The 14,226-nt window shown below is 47.1% G+C and overlaps 1 long non-coding RNA gene across 1 annotated transcript; it reads right to left on the bottom strand.

The window, feature by feature from the left end:
- Positions 1-4,842: 4,842 nt before the first annotated feature.
- On the bottom strand, positions 4,843-13,603 carry LOC148000208 (uncharacterized). Its single transcript, XR_015641724.1, has 2 exons — positions 13,325-13,603; positions 4,843-7,333 (listed from the first exon to the last, which is right to left on the bottom strand). It is a non-coding gene; the product is annotated as an uncharacterized LOC148000208 (long non-coding RNA).
- Between the last annotated feature and the right edge of the window lie 623 nt (positions 13,604-14,226).

The raw sequence follows: 14,226 nt of genomic DNA, 5'->3' as shown, positions 1-14,226 counted from the left end.
TGCCTGTGGAATATCAAGGTCAGGATGTAACTTAATTATCAAATATCTGTTGTTTGAATGAAGTTCAGTTTCAAACTAATTTGGCCAACAAACAAGGGAGGCATATAAAGGAAGCAAAAACTGTACGGTTCTGGAAGTGAAACTATGAGTCTACAAATTCTCATAAAACCTTCTGACCATGAATTGGACCCTGTGTAATCTGGGCATCCATGGGGCTCTGAGACAGTGCCTTGTAAGAATGACTTGGAATCTTCACATCTATGGGGCTGGGGGTAAAATCAGGCTTGGAAGTCTGGGATCCGACAGGGGACATACCCAGGATGAATGCATGCTGACGCCCTCATGACTTCATTTTGCTTACATGTACTTGCCCTAATAAAAATCAGTCCACAGCTAACAAGACCCTTGTTAAGCATATGGTTTGGCATTAATTAAATGAATTATTTTTGTAACCAACAATTTTTTCTGGGTTTTTATCAGCCTGGAAACATAAATCACCTCATTTGTTATTGACCCACATTTTATAGGCTGTTGTGGGTCATGTTGCCAGGAAGTGCTCTTGGGGGACCAGTGAGCTAATTCAGTGTGTAAAGAGGCCTGGCACCAGGATGACAGCCCGAATCTGATCCTGGGAATCCACATGGTAGAAGGAGAAAGTGACCCCTACAAGGTGTCCCCTGACTTCCACACATGCACCATGGCGTGTATGTTCCCACCTCAACTCAAACAAAATCCATCAGTAAAAATGCTATTAAAATGGAAAAAAAAATGTGTTCTTTAGATCAATATCCAATGAAGGGAGAGGGGGAAGCAGAATGAAGCAGAAGGGACATTAGCAAGTAATGTGGTCCCAATGAAAAAAATTCAGCTGATCCACAGGGAGCCTTTGAGACTTGCTCCAGATCAGTTCTAGCTGGTCATGGCTTCCAGCTTTAATGTCAGGCATTTGAAGCAGGTTCTTCCTGGCAGATGTTACCTCCATAGCAGATGTTATACTTCAGATGAGGCAAAACCCACAGACTAACAGCCAAGGGCCATCTTCTGCCTGTGCTCCCAGCATGTGGGGGGAAAGGCCTTCATTCTTACAAAGGAGTCCTCCTGAGTAGGAATCTGGGCAGCGAATCAAAGCACCACTGTGGTCCACCCCTTGCAGCCCTGGACATGACTCTTCCTATGGGTTTTTACCTAAGCTCCTCAAGCTGTGCTCCCACTGGGAATGGAGAAGAAAGGATAGAGTGACCTACAGGTCGCAGGGTCCCAGCAGACACCGCCTTCACCTGCACTGTGATTTGCTGCACATTTCCCCCAGAGGTAACAAATTACACTCTCATCTTGGTTTTCCCAGTGGCAAGAGTAGCTAGTGCCTGGGGGTGAGCCGCTTGCCTTTCTGTCCTTTTCAGGCTAGTTTCCTTTCTTCAGAAATTGAGGGGTGTTCCACAGGTCTAAGGCAGACACTCGGGTTTTATATCCATTCTTTCTCCCCATCTCTCACAGCAGCCTGACTGCTCCTTGGTGATCAGATTCAATGGTCCTTCCCATTATGGCCCCTGCTCCTCTTTGCCAATTAATTGATCCCTTGGAACAAGGAGCACCCACGGGTGAGCCAAAAGCATAGTTCATCGGGCTGTCACTTGGTCTCCTGCCAGAAGCATTTCTGCATTAGGAGTGGGAGTCTTGGAAACCACACAGCTCATATTGAAAAATTCTCAACTACATCACTGGGGAAGTTTGGGAGGACCCTCCCCCCACCCCATTTACACCCTTTTAGTCCTAGACTCTTGAGTTCTAACCACCACATACAAGTTTCAACTTAAGGTGAGGTCGAACCTCAAAAAAAAAATCACCTCATGGGATCCCATCTAGGTCCTAATGAAGCAGGAGTCCTTGGCATGTGCTTCTCCAATAGCTCCTTTATAGAAAAGTGGGCTCTTACCCATATGCAGTAACATCCAGAGTCAATGTTTAACAGCACAGAAGTCTTCAGATAGGGGGTTCTGACCAAAATGCCAAGGTCTTAGTCACTATTCTATTGCTGTAAAGAGACACCATGACCACTGCAAAGCTTATCAAAGAAAGTGTTTAATTGGGGGCTTGCTTACAGTTTTAGATGGTCATTATCATCATGGTGGGGGTGCTGGAGCAGCAGCTGAGAACTATATCCTGATCAGCAAACAGTGGGGGGGGAGGACAAGGGAGGAGAGAGAGAGAAAGGGGGGAGGGAGGGAGAGAGAGAGAGAGAGAGAGAGAGAGAGAGAGAGAGAGAGAGAGAGAGAGAGCGCGGGCCTGGCATGGGCTTTTAAAACCTCAAAGCCAGACTCCACTGACACACTTCCTCCAACAAGGCCTCTCCCTGGAGAGTAAGCACCCAACTGTAAGAACACTCTTACTCAAACCACCACAGTCAGGAACTATAAATCCACTCCTAAGATATTTTTTCATTTGGATTACAATTACCTAGAAGATTTCCAGAGCATGCATTCCATGTTCTTGAGAGATGGTGCTATATAGGAACTAGCCCCACATTGCTGCTGACATATTAAACACACAGTAGCAGCAGCTAGAAAAGCTTTGGAAAGTCAAAAGGCTGTTCCCATGCTCCTCAGAGCCTCTGTGCCTCCCAGGGTGTCGATGGGCTGGTGTGGACACCAGGGTGGCTAATGATAGAGACTGGTAGTCATGTCTACTGCGTGGCTGCTGTCTCCCTCCTGATTGGCAACATGTAATAGAAAGATGTTCATAGTCTGTGCTCACTTTCACAAGTGCACATATGCACACACCTCACCACAGCATGTTTCCATCTGCCAATCTTCCTCCCTATTGCCCATCTAGTCAAGACTACATTTTGCATATGTTGTATGCAGCATGGCTCTTCAAAGTAGATGGCCAGGGACCAACTGGAGCTCTCTCCACTGACTGTCGTTCAAGACCAGCCTCTATGCATGTTCACTGTGAATCCACATCAGGAAATGGCCCATCCAAGAAGCAAGCTCGAATTCTTTCCATCAGTGTTCTGACCATGAAAGAACTTCCTTGTGACCATATATATGCACAAGCTGCTAAAGAAGTCTGGGTGGAGAGACTGGGCAATGGAGAACCTCTAGAACCCCCACAACCCCAGCTGTTCCAGTCACCTCCCACAAGACTGCTTTCGGACCTGTTGCTGCATCATCCCAGCTTTGACAGAACCCAGCTCCTGGGGGCTTTGCTGGCACCTGGCCATTTGGCCTCCTATACATTGTCTCTGCTCAGTTCCTGTAATGTGTTAGGGGTATAGTTCAAACTTATGGAACTTTCGCTTCAGACAGCATATCCAGCTGTCTACATTTTGATAATCCCATGGGGCTCGCAAAAAATTCCACATGGCATCACCAGTCACCACTGATACTACCAGTCCTGGAAGGCCCAGGTGGTAGGCGTCCTTGCATTGATTCATAGTCCTTCCTTTCTCTGTCCCACCTTCAGGTCCATTAACCTTTGAACGATCCAGTTGTAGTTTGAACGTGAAATGTCCCCCCACGTGCTCACATGCCTGAATACTCAGATAGGGGTGCTGTTTGGGCAGGCTTTGAGATCTTTGGAAGGTGGGGCCTGTCTGGTACAGGTGGGCACTGGAGGTAACACTCTGAAGGTTATATAAGATATAGACAACCATAGCTGGGAACACTGGCCTCTATAGGGGGAGCTACTCCAGCCGCCATGAGCTCATCACTGAGGACTGTTACACCTTAAACCATGAGCCAAAGCATGGTTTTCTTCTTTATGTTGCTCCTGACAGGTATTGACCATAGCAGCAGTCCAGCCATGCAGCTTGAAGCAGGATTCCTGAGGATGAGACACAGTCTTAAGGCCCCATCTCTGTGTAGATAGAGTGTACGATGTCAACATTTATCTCTTCCTTTTATGTGTTGCCCTGACATGACCCTGACTACTGCATCCATGTGAATAGTACTGATGTGGCTGGCTAGAGCAAGAGAATTTTCCTCAGCCAAGGCAATTATTTAAGAGGACCAGTACCCAAAGGCAGTTTGCCAGCAACTTTCTCAGTAGCTGGAAGAATGAATGTTTCTCCCCTGGAAGGTTTGGAAGGTCTGACACAGTAACCTTGATCCCACCTATTCAATGTGGCTCTGTCCTCTGACATCTTCCTTTCTTTCTCTCAATTTCTACGCACCCCAGTGTTTGGCTATTATTCTCACTTCTGCCATGCACCCCCTTATTGGTGTTCTATGTCTGTTAGACTACCCAAAGCAGGAGGTGCTACTCTGATGGTACTGCTCAGTTCCTAGTAGGCATCAAATACACCCTCAAAGATCCCCCATTCCTGACCTCGTGCCTTCCACAGACTGTGAGGGTATCCCTTCCTTCAGGCCCAGAGAGGAGCTCATCTGGATCAGTCAATGGATCATAAGGACCTTCCACAGATATGTCCACTAATCAGTCTTCTAGAAAGTTCCTCATCTAACACTTTTCTTGTAAGGTGACTCCAGGCCATATCAAGTAGACAACTGTGGCTGACAAGGACAGCTGTCAATCTCCAGGGCAAGCCTGAGAAGCTGATATGAGGAGGATCCTGAGAGCAGAGGAAGAGAAAAGAGCACCATCCAAGTACACTGGGCTGGCTGGTTCTCAGGGCACTAATGGGAGATGATAAGAAGTTGAAGAGGCAGGGCCTACTAGGAGGTCTTCATGTTATTGGGACATGTTCTCAGAGAAGACTGTGGAGCCCCAGCCTTACCTTTTCCTCTCGTAATTACCACTGACATTGTGTTACAGTGTCAGAAAGCTCACACAACCTGCCAACTGTTTCATACAAATAACTAGATAAGGACATACACTGTAAAATGAAGGCCAAACTATTTTATTTTATTTTATTTATTAACCTGACCAGATGACAAGGTGCGAAGCCAGACAGTACGATTTCCTTTGGTTAGGGAAAAAAAAGTAAAAACTAACTTGAGCTTATCCTAGCCCACCCCTAGATGGCACATCCTGAGACGAAAGTCCCAGTACAGATATTTATTGGGAACTATGATTAAAATGCCAACATCACATTTTTTTCACAGAAAACCACAATGATACAATGCAATTAGCTACGTCTACTTTTCCTTATTAGAGTCTTCTCCATTTTAACATATTTGTATCATGAGTGTGAGTTTTAGTTTCATTGTTAGATCAAATAAAATGTTCATTATATAACGAGGAGAATTATTAGCATTACCAAAATACTGATCTTGGTACACTCCAGTTTGTTCAGATGTCATTTTTTTTTATTAACTTGAGTATTTCTTATATACATTTCGAGTGTTATTCCCTTTCCCGGTTTCCGGGCAAACATCCCCCTAATACCTCCCCCTCCCCTTCTTTATGGGTGTTCCCCTCTCCATCCTCCCCATTGCCGCCCTCCCCCCAACAATCTAGTTCACTGGGGGTTCAGTCTTAGCAGGACCCAGGGCTTCCCCTTCCACTGGTGCTCTTACTAGGATATTCATTGCTACCTATGGGGTCAGAGTCCAGGGTCAGTCCATGTATAGTCTTTAGGTAGTGGCTTAGTCCCTGGAAGCTCTGGTTGCTTGGCATTGTTGTACATATGGGGTCTCGAGCCCCTTCAAGCTCTTCCAGTTCTTTCTCTGATTCCTTCAATGGGGGTCCTATTCTCAGTTCAGTGGTTTGCTGCTGGCATTCGCCTCTGTATTTGCTGTACTCTGGCTGTGTCTCTCAGGAGCGATCTACATCCGGCTCCTATCGGCCTGCACTTCTTTGCTTCATCCATCTTGTCTAATTGGATGGCTGTATATGCATGGGCCACATGTGGGGCAGGCTCTGAATGGGTGTTCCTTCAGTCTCTGTTTTAATCTTTGCCTCTCTCTTCCCTGCCAAGGGTATTCTTGTTCCCCTTTTAAAGAAGGAGTGAAGCATTCACATTTTGATCATCCGTCTTGAGTTTCATGTGTTCTGTGCATCTAGGGTAATTCAAGCATTTGGGCTGATTGGGTTATCTCACTCAGGATGATATTTTTCAGTTCTGTCCATTGGCCTATGAATTTCATAAAGCCATTGTTTTTGATAGCTGAGTAATATTCCATTGTGTAGATGTACCACATTTTCTGTATCCATTCCTCTGTTGAAGGGAATATGGGTTCTTTCCAGCTTCTGGCTATTATAAATAAGGCTGCGATGAACATAGTGGAGCACGTCTTTTTTATATGTTGGGGCATCTTTTGGGTATATGCCCAAGACAGGTATAGCTGGATCCTCAGGCAGTTCAATGTCCAATTTTCTGAGGAACCTCCAGACTGATTTCCAGAATGGTTGTACCAGTCTGCAATCCTACCAACAATGGAGGAGTGTTCCTCTTTCTCCACATCCTCGCCAGCATCTGCTGTCACCTGAGTTTTTGATCTTAGCCATTCTCACTGGTGTGAGGTGAAATCTCAGGGTTGTTTTGATTTGCATTTCCCTTATGACTAAAGATGTTGAACATTTCTTTAGGTGTTTCTCAGCCATTTGGCATTCCTCAGCTGTGAATTCTTTGTTTAGCTCTGAACCCCATTTTTAATAGGGTTATTTGTCTCCCTGTGGTCTAACTTCTTGAGTTCTTTGTAAATTTTGGATATAAGGCCTCTATCTGTTGTAGGATTGGTAAAGATCTTTTCCCAATCTGTTGGTTGCTGTTTTGTCCTAACCACAGTGTCCTTTGCCTTACAGAAGCTTTGCAGTTTTATGAGATCCCATTTGTTGATTCTTGATCTTAGAGCATAAGCCATTGGTGTTTTGTTCAGGAAATTTTTTCCAGTGCCTATGTGTTCCAGATGCTTCCCTAGTTTTTATTCTATTAGTTTGAGTGTATCTGGTTTGATGTGGAGGTCCTTGATCCACTTGGACTTAAACTTTGTACAGGGTGATAAGCATGGATCAATCTGCATTCTTCTACATGTTGACCTCCAGTTGAACCAGCACCATTTGCTGAAAATGCTGTCTTTTTTCCATTTGATGGTTTTGGCACCTTTGTCAAAAATCAAGTGCCCATAGGTGTGTGGGTTCATTTCTGTGTCTTCAATTCTGTTCCATTGGTCTATCTGTCTGTCTCTGTACCAATACCATGCAGTTTTTATCACTATTGCTCTGTAATACTGCTTGAGTTCAGGGATAGTGATTCCCTATTGGGAACTATGATCCAGAGAGTACAAGTCAGAGACAAGACAACGGAGCGCAGAAGGCTGGAAAACCAATATGAGGATGAGTTATGAAGTTGGACAAAGCTCCTGGCCGAGGGTTCCTGTCTCTTTAAGAGCTGCCCAGAGGACTGTATGAAAGATGCATCAGGACTGTCTGCCTGGGGGGAGAAAGGAAAGCGTTTATCCAGAAGCACTCCTGGGGCATCTGCCAAAAATTTGCCTCCAAAATGTTTAATCTGAGATGAACAATACAGTGGCCATAACACTCAGGGTAACTGTAGGGAAGACTCTGGAAGCTTCCCATGTACTGGAACACAGGGCGAGGTTCCACAGTGTGGGGCATGTACGAAGCTGCTGAGAGAGGATAGAAAATACCCAAACACACCAAGGTGGTACCCAGAAGGTTCTCAGTACAAGCACCCTATCCTGAAAGCATCCTTTAGCATCTTTAGAACATTAGCAAATCATTGCTCTCTTGGTAGCAATCCTCCTGTAAGAGTGAAATGATGCCGTCATACTTGCCAAACACTGCGTCCAACACCGAGTTAACTTAAGAACACAGCCATTTGACAAGTATGTTAGTTGGTTCGAATGTTAAAGTTTGAATCAGAGGCTATGTTTGAAAAGAAATGTACTCCAAGCATCTAGTCCAGTAAGCTCAGCCCAAGTTAACCCCTTGCACAAGAAAGAGTCCAAAGAATGAAGCCCTTTGTTCTAAATCCATGGGCAAGAAGCCATTTGCACTCTCATTTCCAAGCGTCTTTGGATTTCTAGAAGCAGCTCCGATTGGGGAAGGCTTTTACATGCAATGTGAGAATTTCCATCCTGTACTCTGACTGGAAACTTCTGAAAACCCCCTTTCCCCTGATTCTTTTGTGATCACCCTGAGCTGCACTAACCAGGCAGAAGCATGTTTACTCTTTCACAGAATGCTGGTCTATAGAACACAACGTGGTCCCAGAAGAATGGTGGCAGGCTGTGTTCCCAAACCTGGTCTACAGCGGCTCCCTCCTCTCCTCCAGAAGAAACTACGAAGTCTTAGGAAGCTCTGTGAAAGAGGCAGAACTCCTCTAGCTTGAAAACTCCTAGGGAGGCCCAAGTACCCCATTGCAGCTCAGAGGAAACCAGCAGAGAAAAGAGGGTCCTCAGACCAAGAGCCCTTTGTGAGTTCCTCACACAGCCCTCCCACAGGGGTAATGAGATAAAGAACTGAATGGAAGTTGAACTCCTAGCTGTAGTCAATATTAACATTTAAATAGAGTTTTAAATCATCATGAGAATTCTACATAGATGGGAGAGCTTTAAAATAATCTTGAAACTGTTAGAGGCCATTCTCTCTGAATGGAACCCAAACCCCTAGGCAAGTTCCTTAGCACTGACCTCCAGCGGGAGCCCAGCCTAAGCTGCAGTTAATCACAAACAGTATACCTGAGGCCCAGAGAAGTGAAGGAACCTCCAAATTCAAACAGCTAGGACATGGTAAAGCCAATTCGAACTCAAGCACACAGCCGTCCTTCCCTCAGATTCTTTTCCTGAAGTTTTAGTCACCCATAGTTAACAGTGGTCTCTCTATATAAACCGTAAGATTCTGGACGCAAACAGTTCATGTCTTTTGCATGCGTAGATGAGCACATATGTGTGAAGAACAGAGGTCGGCCTTGGGTGTTGTCCCTCGGGAACCTCTCGCCTTGCTTTTTGAGGCTAAATATCTTTCTCACTGGGACCAGGACTCATAAATTAGAGCCTCAGGGATCATCCTGTCTCTGCACTGAGATTACTAGTGTGGAAATTTTTAAACATGGATTTTAGGGTCAGACTCAGGTTCTCATGCCTGCCCTCAAGTATTTTATGGACTGAACCATCTCTCCAGTTTGAATGTTTTTTTTTAAGTTTTAATAACAGTATAATGCTACACTGTATTTTGTTGTAAATCATTGCTAATCTCTCACTTGTGCCCAGTGGATGAACTGTCGTGCAGAAGGGTGCTAGTTTGATCTTTGTTGCCATGAGTGACTGCTGATCTTCGTTGTTAACTTCTTTATATACCTAGGAAGGGAGAACTTCACTAGAGGAATTGCCTCCAGCAGATTGGCCCGTGGGCGTGTCTTAGGAGCATCGTCTTGATTGATGATTGGTCCTAGGAGGGCCCAGCCCACTGTGAGCAACGCTGCCCCCGCAGCCTTGGTCCTGTGTTGTTTAAGAAAACCGGATGTCCAGGATGTCCACGAGCAGAGGAAACAGGCCAGAGGTCATCATTCCTTCCTGGTCTCCGCTTCAGTTCCCGCCTCCAGGCTCCTGCCTTGGCTTCCCTGATGAAGGACTACAAGGTAGAATCTTAGATGTACCCTTTCCTCTTCCCCAAGTTGCTCTCAGTCATTGTGCTTATCAAAAAAGGCACGAGGACATTGTGATAAACACCGTGCCACAAAGAAATTTAGGGGAAGGAAGTTTATGTGGCTTACACTTCCTGAGCCCAGTCCACCATCTCATGAAGTCAGGCAGGAGAAAACAGTAGCAAGAAGCATGAAAGAAAGTTGCTTACAGGCTGGCTCCGCTACCTTTCTGACACCTACCCAGGGAGAGTGCCGCCTACAGTCTACTGGGCCTTCTCATATCAACTAGCAATTAAGAACACGCCTCACAGACACGGTGCCAGGCCATTAAAATCTGAGGAATTCTTGAGTTGAGGTTTCCTCTTCTCAGGTGTGTGTCAAGTTGACAGCTGAGCTAACTATGACCCTATGGGGAAATCCTGGTTTATCCAGAATTGGGAACTAACCAAGGCTGCAGGCATCTGGATACTGGTGGTGACATGTGTTCTCTGTGGATAAGTGGGGACTACTATGCCTCTTTAACCTATATCCCCAAGTTTTGAAAGCACAGAAACAAAGCCAATGGAAAGGAGCTAACCGCTCTACTGGCAAGTTGATTCTGCCTGCTCTCCTCTAGCAGCTTCGCCCACCTCCCGGGGGCTGAATAAGTGAAGTAACAGTGCAGCCTTACCCCCATCCCAGCCGCAGAATGCTTACGATGCCCCTTGGATACAAACAGTCTGTGCACAACCCTGCATGGCCTGAGCATACCTGCAACTGACTGAGAAATCTGTTTGCCAGGTTGTTCCTTACAAGGAGTACCCACTCGGGCTCACTCTGCAGAAGACAGGTCCCCAAAGTGCAGGTGCTGTAAAGTAAAAACATTTAAACCATGCCCATTTCCTTCCACATAGTCCTGCCTGGTGCCTGGCATAGAGCAGTCAAATCTGGCCTCACAGCACAGTTCTCACCAGCTGGAGAAAAGCCTGATTATGCATCAATTCAACCAATCTTAGGAAACATGGTGGGTAAGGGAGGCCCTGTGGCAGGCTATGGTGACCTTTTGTATAAACAGAATGCCTGGTTGCAGACTTAAAATGTTTTCAAAGAAATGAAGAGGACGAATCTGTACATGTGGCAAAGGTTACATTGGAGAAGCACAAAAGAGCTATGGGGTCAGTTAATTGAAGACCCTTATCTAGTCATGGCAGCAAGGAGTGCCTTACCTGAAGCCTAAAAAATGGGCCAGAGATGATGGGAGCATACAGGGCATTGGATACAGCAGAGGGGTGCAGGCAGAGGGGTGCAAGCAGAGGGGTACAGGCAGAGGGGTGTAGGCAGAGGGGTACAGGCAGAGGGGTACAGGCAGAGGGGTGCAGGCAGAGGGGTACAGGCAGAGGGGTGTAGGCAGAGGGGTACAGGCAGAGGGGTGTAGGCAGAGGGGTACAGGCAGAGGGGTACAGGCAGAGGGGTACAGGCAGAGGGGTACAGGAGAGGGGTACAGGCAGAGGGGTGCAGGCAGAGAGGTGCAGGCAGAGGGGTGCAGGCAGAGGGGTACAGGCAGAGGGACTTGAATACAAAGAGCTTTTCCTCACTTTGTGGGCCCCACTTAGGCCCTCTTCCTCCTAGCAGCTAGTTTAAGTGTCTCACACAGCATGTGAGCATTACTCTGAGTCCCAGCAAGCTGACGTGTGCACAGCACCTCTTCCAAGAAGAGTTTTTAAAGGCAAGAAGAGCCCTGCCTTAACACATTGCCTGATGTCTGGCATGCAGGGACACATAGTAATGTCTGAAAGGGATACAGGGAGGAAGGGGAACATGGGGAGACATGGGAACAATGTGAGTAACTGGCACATTCTTGTTTGTCATCACATAGAAAACAAGGCATGGCCACTGGTGGACACTCACATGTTAATTTAGCCTCAAATTTGTGTCTGAGGTGCTGTAAGCACAAGAGTAATGAAGATGCCAGTCTGTTTTCAATGATATCACAGTCTAGGGGGATAATCTGCAGAAGGACAGGTCTCTCACCCTCACTCATCTAGGAAATGGGATGGGCTGGTTGGTGGATTTTATTTTCTGTGCTGGGGATAAAACCAGGAGGGTGCCTTGCACCACAGAGTCACACATCCATCCCTGACTGAATATGCTCCCCTCTGTGTGTGTGTGTGTGTGTGTGTGTGTGTGTGTGTGTGTGTGTACACTTGTTGGGGACAGAGGGCAACACTGGGAACTGATCTTCCTCTTCCCCTCCCCCTCCTTCTCTTCCTCTCCTCTGTCTTCTTTGAAATAGACTCCTTATCTTCAGCTGTTTTCTCTAGACTAGCTGGCTCTTAAACTTCCTAGGGTCCTCCTTCTGCCTCCCATCTCAAGGCAGGAGTGCAATGCAGATGCATGCTGGCATATCCAGGTTTTCTTTGGGTTCCTGAGATGCAGACTCAGATGGATTCACCAGTGTATTAAGTGCTTTCCATACCGAGCCTCCCCCAGCTCCAGAATACTTATATTAGTGGTTTGAACAGCGGGCTGCACTGTGCCCTTACTGACCTGTGTATCAAGGTATCACGTTCTTCCACCTCACACATCTGTGTGCTGTCCTTTCTGTTCTGTCCACGTAACAAATAGTCCGCTCTGTATTTAAGTATGTTTAAAATTGTGTGTGCGTGTGCGTGTGCGTGTGCGTGTATGCATTGCATGCACTCAGGTCCCCTGGAACTGGAATTACAGACAGTTGTGAGCGCTCCCCCTCCCCCCTCCTACCACCTGTCCTTAATCCCTCAGCCATCTCTCTAGGCTTTGTCTTTTTTGTTTTGTTTTGTTTTTTGGTTTTGTTTTGTTTTTTTCTCTACAAATCCAGATTCTGTACTTGAGGACAAGCATACAGTTTGCCTAAGTGTGGCTTGCTAGGTTTAAAAGTTGGTCTCCAGCTCTGTCTGTTTTCCCTAAAATGTAAAACCCATTGCATTTACACCACACTTTTTCCAGCCCTCTGCTCATGGACACCTAGGCTGACCCATCCTGGGTGTTGTGACTAGTGCTGCAATGACCAGGAAATGCAATGAAGCACGCTGGTGTGGAGCATGGTATAAAGCTGGATCACATGACTTAGGGGTTTTAGTTGTTTGAAGAATCTTCATACTGATTTCCACCGTGGCTAGTCTAACTCACCTTCCCACCAGAAGGGTGTAAGGGTCTCCCATCCTAACCAGCATTTGTTGTAATTTCGTATTTTGACAGTAGTCCTTCCGACGGGGTGAGAGATATGTAAAAGTGCTTTTAAACTGTGTGTCCCAACTGTGACTTTGATGGCTATTGGTCAGATGGAAGTTTAGCTTTGACCACTAATGCTCTCTTTACAACTACCAGCCCAAAGACCTGCACTGGAGAGGCCAGAACGGGTTCTCTAGTCTCACTTTTCATTTGTTCTTTTCCTCAAAGGCAGAGAGCCCATAATCTATCTCCTAAAGCAGATGCGATTATCCCCACAGCAGCCCAATCTCCTTAGCATAACAGGACTTTCTCCAGCTATGATGCTTTCAAGGCTGCCTTTCCTCAGGGGTCTGGCGCGCCCACTCTGCCCCCACCCCACTACGTCATCCTGCTCAAGTGAGTGATAGACCCGCTCCGCCTTCTCAGCTGCTCTCCCTGACTGGAGTGCCAGGGGCGGGCGGCCTTCTGCTGCGGGTGGGGGCAGCTCCTGGAACCCCAGGACAGCCTTCAGCAAGGGGCTCTGGTGAAATTAGAACCGGTGCTCTAAATTAAAGGGAGCAGATGTCCCTGTTTTGCTTGCGAGGCCTGGGTGGCCTGCTGTTCAGAGCGAGTGGTGGAGGCACTGACCTCAGGGGCTGCTGTCAATCTCAGCGTGCAGATGGCCAGGAGCTGGAGCCCCTCTGCATTGGAAATGCGGCTGCGGGGAGAGTCCAGGCTGCAGAGAGCTGTCTGGAGCGGGGGCGGCCAGCAGGCCCGGGAGCCGGAGGGCAGGAGAGAAAGGCCACTACGTGCACAATGGAGCCCCGCCGCGGCCCCTCAGAGGACAATGGGGTCCTCGGGGACCCGCAGTAGGCTGCGCCGGCCAGCCGAGCTCCAGCTGCCTCTTCAACAAGGCAGTGCAAATACGCACACTAGATTCTAAATCCTCTTAGGCACTCTTCATGTGAACGCAAAGAGGGGTGGCCTTACAATCCTGAACAATCCGAAGCCTGAAGAGGCCTAGAAAACTCCAGTGCCAAGGACAGGGTCTGCAGCCCGCATGCAAATAAAGTCTGTAGATCACCAGAAAGGCTTTCTGCCTCTTGACGGCCGCTGCAGAAAAACCCAGTGTGAGTGCTGTAAGCGTTGCTATCTGGTGTCCTCAAACATTTAAGGATGTTTCCCCTGCAAGAGACTTCCCTATTAAGTGCTCAGAAAAACCAGCTGAGCTGTGCAACCATTAGTCACCCAGGTATTTATGCTGGTTTTCCTATTTCCTCTCGGTCTTGGCCTCCGTGGTCAGCGGTATAAAATTCCTGGGAACTCCCACCTAAATATCAGCTTCCTGTTTATGTGCTCAGCCGCTTTAACATTAGACCGCCGAAAGCAGTTGACCCAAACTGAAGTGGAAGAGGAGGAGGAGGAGGAGGACAAGGAAGAGGAGAGGGAGGAGGGGGGAGGGGGAGGAGGAGGAGGAGAAAAGAAGAAAGAGAAGTGAGCAGATCAGGGGTCCAAGTTCGTTTTAAATTGCTTATGTCAAAATCAGAAGA

Source organism: Rattus norvegicus, chromosome 17, assembly GCF_021556685.1.
Source record: "Rattus norvegicus strain SHRSP/BbbUtx chromosome 17, alternate assembly SHRSP_T2T, whole genome shotgun sequence".
In the NCBI taxonomy this organism is placed as follows: Eukaryota; Metazoa; Chordata; class Mammalia; order Rodentia; family Muridae; genus Rattus; species Rattus norvegicus.
The sequence above is the reverse complement of the archived record's forward strand: the minus strand, read 5'-3'. Positions and strand labels throughout refer to the sequence as shown.